The 8,367-nt window shown below is 37.3% G+C and overlaps 1 pseudogene; it reads right to left on the bottom strand.

Annotated features, from left to right (window-relative positions):
* Positions 1-1,257: 1,257 nt before the first annotated feature.
* LOC134622593 (hydroperoxide isomerase ALOXE3-like) lies at positions 1,258-7,545 on the bottom strand (annotated as a pseudogene).
* Positions 7,546-8,367: the final 822 nt, after the last annotated feature.

Here is an 8,367-nt window from a genome sequence, read left to right as displayed (position 1 = left end):
CATGTTGTAATGAAACATCATAAAAAGTTTTAGTGCACCCAGGGTATGTTACACTGTCTGAGTGCTCTTGTTTGGTATTTGAAATGTTGCGCGGGATATTTTATTGGCACATTTTGAGCAGCTTAGTCCCAGCTGTTTGAGTGTTGTTGCTGAATATGTCCATCCCATTATAACCACAGTGTATCCATGGCTGCTTCCATTAGGATAACGCACCTCAAAGCTCAAATAATTGCAAACTGATTTGAACGTAACAGCAAGTCCAGTGTACATAGATGGCTTCCAGAGTACCAGATCTCAATCTAATAGAGCACCTTTGGGATGTAGTGAAATGGGAGCTTTGGATCATGCATGCGTGACAAATCGGCAGGAACTGTGTGATGCTATCATGTTAGCATGAATCAAAATCTCTGAGGAATGTTTCCAGCACCTTGTTGAATCTATGCCAGAAATAACTGAGGCAGTAATGAAGGCAAACTTCTGTCCAACCCAGTAATAGTACACCACCACCACCAGTAGTAAGGTGTACCTAATAAAATGTAAGGTAAGTATATATTAAATCGATTCCTCACATTTTCGCCATTGAACTGATTTCAGAACAAAATACAAAGACCTATAAAGATCAGTTTTAAAGAAATATGCTACACATTCCAACAGCAAGTAAGAATAAGGGGTAATGGAGACCCATAGGTTTTAGGCAAGGTGGCCATTTTATTAATGCCTGTGAACGATGTGCGATTGCTCTCTCTATATGCCATACTTTGAAAATGCTTTGTATAGTGCAAAGTCCTGCTAATTTGCAGTAACCAAACTTGACAATTTACAGAATGATCTAAAAAATTAAAAAATTTCTACAGTGGAACATGAAAAGATAAAATTGTAAATTGTTATAGAAGCTCACCCAAAACCCCCCCAAAACAAACAAAGAAAAAAAAGATAATAAAGGTGTTAAGACATAAAAAAGCAGAAAAACAACACTTTCCGTTTTTAATGTTTTAATGAAATCAAAGTGTCTTTAGATGTGGGAGTAGCACAGCATTTTTCATTCCTCATCAGAACTTAATGAAGATTGTTAGCTCGACTATCTGTCTGGGAGAAACCCCAGATCTGTCTCATTTGTGTTTATTTTTGTTTAATCTGTTAATTGAAGACCTCAAAATAGATTGTTAATTGAATAATTAAACAATGAACATATAAACTATGATTTTTTTTCCCCATCAATGAAACGGCATCATTTTTAGCAATTAACGGGCCTAATATTCAAATGGCCACGCTGTTTTCTATCACTGCTGGATCCATGCAGGTGTATGGGATTTCTAAGCGCTTGTTTCTGGCTTTGATGACTAAACTCAAATCTTCAAGCTCCATCTGGAAATCCTTTATCAGCTTGCGGGGAATCTCCTCAGTGAAATGGTCCTCCGGGTACTGGCCAAGAGGGACCTGATGAGAACAATGATACATTTAGCTTTTCTTCAACAACATTCAAATTTTTATCAAATTAGTTTCATTATTGTATTCATTTGTAGATTTTTTAAATGACATAGTAATGTACTTCACAAAAATTGACTGTAAACATAATTTCTGTCATTCTTAATGAATCTTTGCTGCTTACAAAGTCACTGGACTGCTTGCTGAGCAGCCACATGGTGGCCATGCCCTGAACTGTTACACTGACGTCAGGGAGGGTCGCCAACATCGTAGCCTCGCTTGTCGTCCCCTTTGTGGTCGGTGGTGGACGTTGCAGGGAGAGGGGAGTGTTGGGCATCCAGCCACCATAGTCATACTGCATTTAATCAATAAGTAAAGGATAACTGATTAATAAGAGCAATAATCAATGTGTTTTATTCCTTCTTTGTTTTTCAGTATTGTTGGTACTTTCTTGCTATTGCAGTCTCTTTGCATGAACATCAGTTTGAGATTATTTTGTTGTAGGAGAAATCAAACAATTTTTGAACTTGTATTATATTTAGAAAAACTAACTACTTAATGTAACTTTGGTGTTTCTTGAAATAACACCATATTTTTGTCAAAAGTTTAAAATGAATATTTGCAAAACAAATGTAATTCCCCAGAATCAGCTGTACGTAGTGTTTGCTGCTAATTGGCAACTGTTCACATAAGATTAGGATTATGCTTATAGAAATCATTATATTAATTAAGTATAAGCCCTTTAAAGCATTACAGCACTACAGAGCTGTTCAGTGCCAGTTAACGCTACAGTTCAGTTTAGAAATAACCTAGAATTTTCTGAACATGAAACACTTGAATAACTCCATGAATTACAGGGGCTCACCTGTCCATAGTTCACGGCTGCATGCTGGGCTGTGCAAGTGAAGATCACCATGGTGACAAACTTGACCAGCTCAGTCACACAAGTGAATCTCTGAGGAATTCCTGTTAATAGGAAAGAATTACTTAAAGGTGACCAAATGAAAGTTAGACTTATGCTTGCTTATAATACACCTATAGCATACAGCTGTGGTAAAAACAAAGTAAACCCAGTTTAATTCTTAAATTTAATGTATTAGAATATAATCCAAATAATCTGATTAGTATTCAAGGCAGTTGCAAATCCTCCCAGAATTGGATGTCCCAGCAAACTCACCCTAATGCAATGCTTAGAGAAACTGCAAAAAACCCCAAAGCCCCATCTAACACTCTGAAGGCCTCAACTAGCATATCATGACAGTTCAATTAAAAAAAACCCCACTGAACAAGTTTGGCTGCTTCTTTTAAACTGTGGAGCACGGTGGTGGAGGGGTGATGATTTGAGCTGGGTTGTGCAGCCACAGGACCTGGGCACCTTACAGTCTCAGGTTGTATTTACCTACTAAGGATCATTATAATTTTTTATTGCCTTTAGAATTGAAAGAGGGTGTATGTTTTTTTTTGTTTGTTTGTTTTTTTACCATGACTGTATATAGTGTGTATATAGTATATTAAGAATTGAGATATTCTTTGAAGCTTACCTGTTTCTGCCCGAGAAAGGAATCCATGTTCAAAAATATCCAAAATCCACTTCTGAAGTTCAGAGTCCTGCTCGACTTCGCTGTCAGTCTTGTAATAGTAGCTGAGAATTCTGTGCACAAACCTTTGAGAAATGGGAATAAACTGAGTAAAATATGTGTTTTATTATAGATGTTATGCACACATTAGGTAGATGAGACACTCTGTGTGTAAAGTGCTTAAAAAATATAAGGTGAAGCTGAAGACATGATTATGCCATAAATAAATCTGTTTGTCTGTGTGTAAATTTAAATAGCACCAATGTGACCTTTTAGTGATGACACATTAGGTGATGATTATGTTTATTCTTGTGTGGACTGTGGATGGACTGAGGGATAGCATTGGCCTTTCAGCTGGTTGAGCTAAAAATGACTCTTAGACAAAACACACAACAAATTTCTTTAGTTTTCTTTCTGTTTTTTGTCAAGTTTGACCAATAAAACTAGTGTGAAGAGGCTTTGGTGCACTTTTTTTCATTTGCTTGTTCAATTAAAAAAAAAAAAAAATTAACAAGTTTTTCATTAATAAAAACTAAGAGCAAAACTACACTGAAAACAGACTTCACACGACTAGTTATAAATTAAATTTAAAGAAACAAACAAACAAATAAAAAACATATATAAACCCTGAGACAGTCTCTTCGGTCTATGTCGGCACAGGGAACTTTTTCAGAGGAAGTGAACGCTTTTCAAGAGTTCACTTCCTGGTTGAATAAAGGTTTAAAAAAAAAAAAGTTTAATAATAGTTTATTTTGATCATTAACCTCACATTTTGTGTGCTGCTACAGGGTGGTAGGAGTGAGGTTTGGTTGGTTATTTTTTGAGTTCGGAGTCACAGGCAGTTGTACTTTTCTGTTACCAGTGGCTGCTTTGTAAGTTATTAATTTTGGATTATTTCGATACTTTGACATGCAACATCAATAACATCATAACAGTTAGCAACATAAAGCTGAGAATAATCTGGAACACAATGATACCTGTGGATGATATCCCAAATCTTAGTCCATCATCCCTGTAGTAGAAGTTTGGCACAGCCTCCAGGCCACGTTCAGCAATGTCATCTGGCATACAGAGGGAGTTGTAGGTCACTGAGGACACTGACCTCTGCAGGATAGTAAACATGCCCTCTCCACCCGATGCTGCAAACTAGAGAATGGGCAGCTCACGGTTAGAGACAAATGCTGTACATAACACTGAAAATGAAACAATTCTTTAGTGTGCTGGTCATCGCATAAAATATTAATATTTTTACTGCTTACCTGAGTGAAACTGCCAGTCTCAGATATGAGAAGACTTCGAGCTAAGAGGTTGACATGCAGTGAGTAGCGTGTGTGAGGTTTGAGAAGCTGAGGGAAAGAGGAAACGACATTAGCAAGACGATCATTTAATATGTTGTTTGTACACTTTTTTATAGAGTGATGAAATTCATAGGCGGTATTAATATGCCATCCGTTATGGACAAATGCTTTCCACACCATTGAAATGAATGGTATAGCAAACGTCAGTTACCTTGTACAGAGGATGCACCATGGGGCACGTTGCGCAGCAGTGACACTGCAAAAACCTCAGCCAGCAAGTGCGTGCGCAGAAGGTGAACATTGAGCTGATGCTCACTGAAATCTGCACTTCTTACAAAAATCTTGGCGATCAACCAGTCGTACTCAGAATCAGTAGGAAGAAAGATTGGATTGTCATCTGATGGAGTCTGCTTCAGCTACAGAAGGACAGGGCGGAGTAAGTCATTTGATACAGATGATCAAGTATACTCCTATAATCAAGTACTGATCAAGACTGATGAAATTTCAGTTACTGTTCTATGTTTGACAAGTTTATCTTTAAAGTTTGATATTCTGCTGTTCCCTTATGGGGAATTTCCACTGAATCCCTTCTAACAGAGAGCATTTCTTTGAACAGCTTTACATGAAGCTTTTAATTAGTTTTTACTGATGCTATCTCTCCCTGCTCAGTAAATATGTTGCATCTGTTGAATCTGTGTGAGTGTACTGTACAGAATGAACTGTGAAGGCTGTTTGTGATTTTGGCGTCATAAAAGAAACTGACTTGATTTATCTACGTGTCAGACTCTGCAACCTGGAAATCACTATGGGATGATTTTTTCCACAAGGATAAAGCTCGGGCAGAAGGAGAAAGGGTGTATTATTAAATTAAAGCTTACTGTCTGAATTACCTGAATAGCAATCGGCATTAGCTTATCATCAGGAGCTTTGTGGAGCAGGACAAGAGGAGCCATCAAGTACTGCTTCTTCCCATTGATGTGTGTTTGCTTTCACTCCATCCAGACGCTTGTAGTCACCACAGGAATATGTTCCCTTTCTGTTTGAAAGTTCAGGGATATTGTAGAAATCTGAATATAATATTTGCTCATGTAAAAGTGAATTTATTGAAAAGATCTAACTGATACAAGAAAAAATTCTTTCTCCTTTTTCACAAGAGACAGTCACCTTCATTTCATCTGCCAGGCTGCAACGGCCATGGGGAAAGACCATGTCATCAGTGACAAGAAAGTTACTGGGCAGGGCTGTACAAAGCTGAATCAACATGGGGTTGACACCATTTAGAAACTGGTAGCCAAAGAAAGCATCCTCTTTCCAGTGTTCCTGAACATATTCTGTGAAAAAGAAACATTTAAATTCAATTTCTGACTTCATGTCTTAAATGTTATATCAAATATAAAAAAAAGGTAAGACCTTTCCGTAAATGTGTTGATACACATTCTTTACATTTTTAAACACTTATCATTAATGTAAAATACACATTCTTCCAAGATTAGATTAAAAAACAACAACAAATGAACACATACTGTCATTAGTCGTTATGCTAGCAGCTTATTATAGGAATAATTTTAGAGTAACAGCTAAGTACATATTATTGTTCATACAGTATAAGGACTCCATTATGCTATGATGTTAATTACCTGATATTTCAGTCTTTTTGCAGCAAAACACTCGATTGATGCTGTCAATATTGTCCCACTTCTCCTGACAGTTATCCAGTCCCTTCAGCTTCAGCTCAGTCAGTCTGAAACAGAAGAGCACATTTATTTAACTTCATTATGATACTTAATATACTTTTGATAAGTAAAGAGAGACACATGTTTGTTTCTTGTGTATTTGTTCTATAATATTAGAAATTCACCCCGTGTAAGCAGTGTAGAAAAACTCTGAATTTTTGGTGAAGGAGAACTGAACCTCATACGGGAGTGACGATATGTTTTCTGCCTTCATGGAGTGAGGTATTTTCTCTGCATATGCATCCCAGCTGATGAAACAAAGAAACAGCAGAGTGATGAGGACGTTAATTACAGTAAGACATGATATACTTTTTCTCTGCAACATATGTAATAGTTTAATTTCTTTTAATTAATCCCAGCAGACAAAGAATATGCTGTAATGCTTAATTTTAAGCTTAAATATATTTAACCTTTAGGCTTAGTTTTAGGATATTCAGCTATAACTGGAGAGGATTTGCGTTCCAGTTTCAGGAGCTGTAACGCTAAAACGTGTATAAGCTCTGAATTCTCACCGATAGTCTTCCTCTCGCTGCTGAATCTCCTGCTGCCGACTGTACCTGCCAAGATGATGGTTGTCTTCAAAGACTCTCAGAGCTAAATAAGAAAAAGATGGTTTCAAATTCTTCCTGTAAATATGGTATATTGGGAAATTGCTTTAGACTCGTTACAGACTTTGTGTTACATCTTCTGTGGTCTGTAACCAGTAACAAGATTTAAGATGAGCACAGTTTCCCAAACCTTTTCCATTTCTGAAGCGGTGCACCCTTGCTATCAGCGATCCAGCGGTAGATGGGAAAGTTGTAGATGTCTCCTTCAGGGGATTTCACTTCCACCTTGGCACAAAACCAACTGTCCTCCGGGAACAGTGGGAGAGACTGTTTGTCTAACTCTATCAGCACAAGATTTCCAAGGGAAGTGGAGCAGAACACCTTAAACTTTGATACCTAAAGAAATGACATAGCAGTTTGGGCTGAGCTTACTTTTGGTGCTTACATGCTGTTGCTGTAAGTCACAGTTAGTGTTCCCCTTACTTCCCCCCAAATAAGTAGGTAAATAAGTAAAGTTTATTTATATAGTGCTTTTATCAGACATAACAGTCACAAAGTGCTATACAACAATTAAGACACCATGCTAAAAAAACACAGATAAAAAAAAAAACAGCGAGCCTAGGGCCGCAGACTGAAAAGCTCTGTCTCCCCATAGTCTTGATACTTGTACGGGAGTCAACAGCACTGTGTGTAACAGGAAGTTGTGGCAAATAGGTGTGGATGATTTTGAAAAAAGAATTTCATGTGTATATAATGTCATATAGGAAACCTGAGAAACATTTAATCATGGAGGTGCATATTTCAGACTTACTGCTCCTCTGATGAAGGATGAAGCCCCTTTCAAGCCCATGAGCCACTTGCGATCACTCTCCCCATCTGTGCCCACCAGCTTAATGAAGACATTGTTAAGAGTAGTGGAATTAAGGCGATCGCCAGTGAATACGGTCACTTCATACTGCACCATTTTTCCTCTTGAATGTGGTCAAATCCTGGTGGGAAGAAGTTATAATCATACTTAGCACTGATTTAGAAATGTAAACATTTACAATTGTGGCACCACAATGAAAAAGACAATGGGAAAAGAAATTTAAGAGATTATGTCAAACTTCTTTTTTTTTTTTTACCCATAATTTCTGACTGAAATCCAGTGAAAAGATCTCTTACCTTTACCAATGACAAGAAGAAGTTCTTCAGAATAACTGCTCTGTATCGCCTCCACAACTTCTCTTTTTATTTAATTAGGCGAGGGGGGCGTGTCCAGTCAGCTGCATCAGCCAGGTCTTGTGATAAAATGCTGGACATATATGAACAATTACTAAACCTGAGAAAACACAGGAAGCTGAGATAATAATGAAGTCTTAAGTAAGCACTACTTTATTCATGATGCATCAGCTCTGTTACAGTGAAATGTAGAACCATCAAAGCCAGCATAATTTGGGAGTATTTGCTTCAACCACAAACATATCCACCTTAACAGTTTTGAAGTCATAAATACTTCTACCATGATAAAATGCTAAATACATAGTACTGTGCAAGAGTGTCAACCCTTCAGTTCTTTATATTTTGCTAATGAAATGGGTAATGTGTGCAGTAATTTATTTAAACAAAAACATACATGGACATACAGTACATAAGGCAAAAACAGAGTTTGTACAAGTCCAATAAGCTTGAAAATCAACATTTGGTATGACCAGCCTGAACTCTTTTAGTCAAGCTTTCAGGAATAGTTTTCTAGGCCTTTTGAAGGACATTAAAAGCTCTTCTTTGGCTGTTGGCTGCCTTTTCT

The sequence above is a fragment of the Pelmatolapia mariae genome, unplaced genomic scaffold (genome assembly GCF_036321145.2).
Source record: "Pelmatolapia mariae isolate MD_Pm_ZW unplaced genomic scaffold, Pm_UMD_F_2 NODE_ptg000078l+_length_38699_cov_1, whole genome shotgun sequence".
Classification (NCBI taxonomy): Eukaryota; Metazoa; Chordata; class Actinopteri; order Cichliformes; family Cichlidae; genus Pelmatolapia; species Pelmatolapia mariae.
Note: the sequence above shows the minus strand (reverse complement) of the source record. Positions and strands in the feature narration are given on the sequence as shown.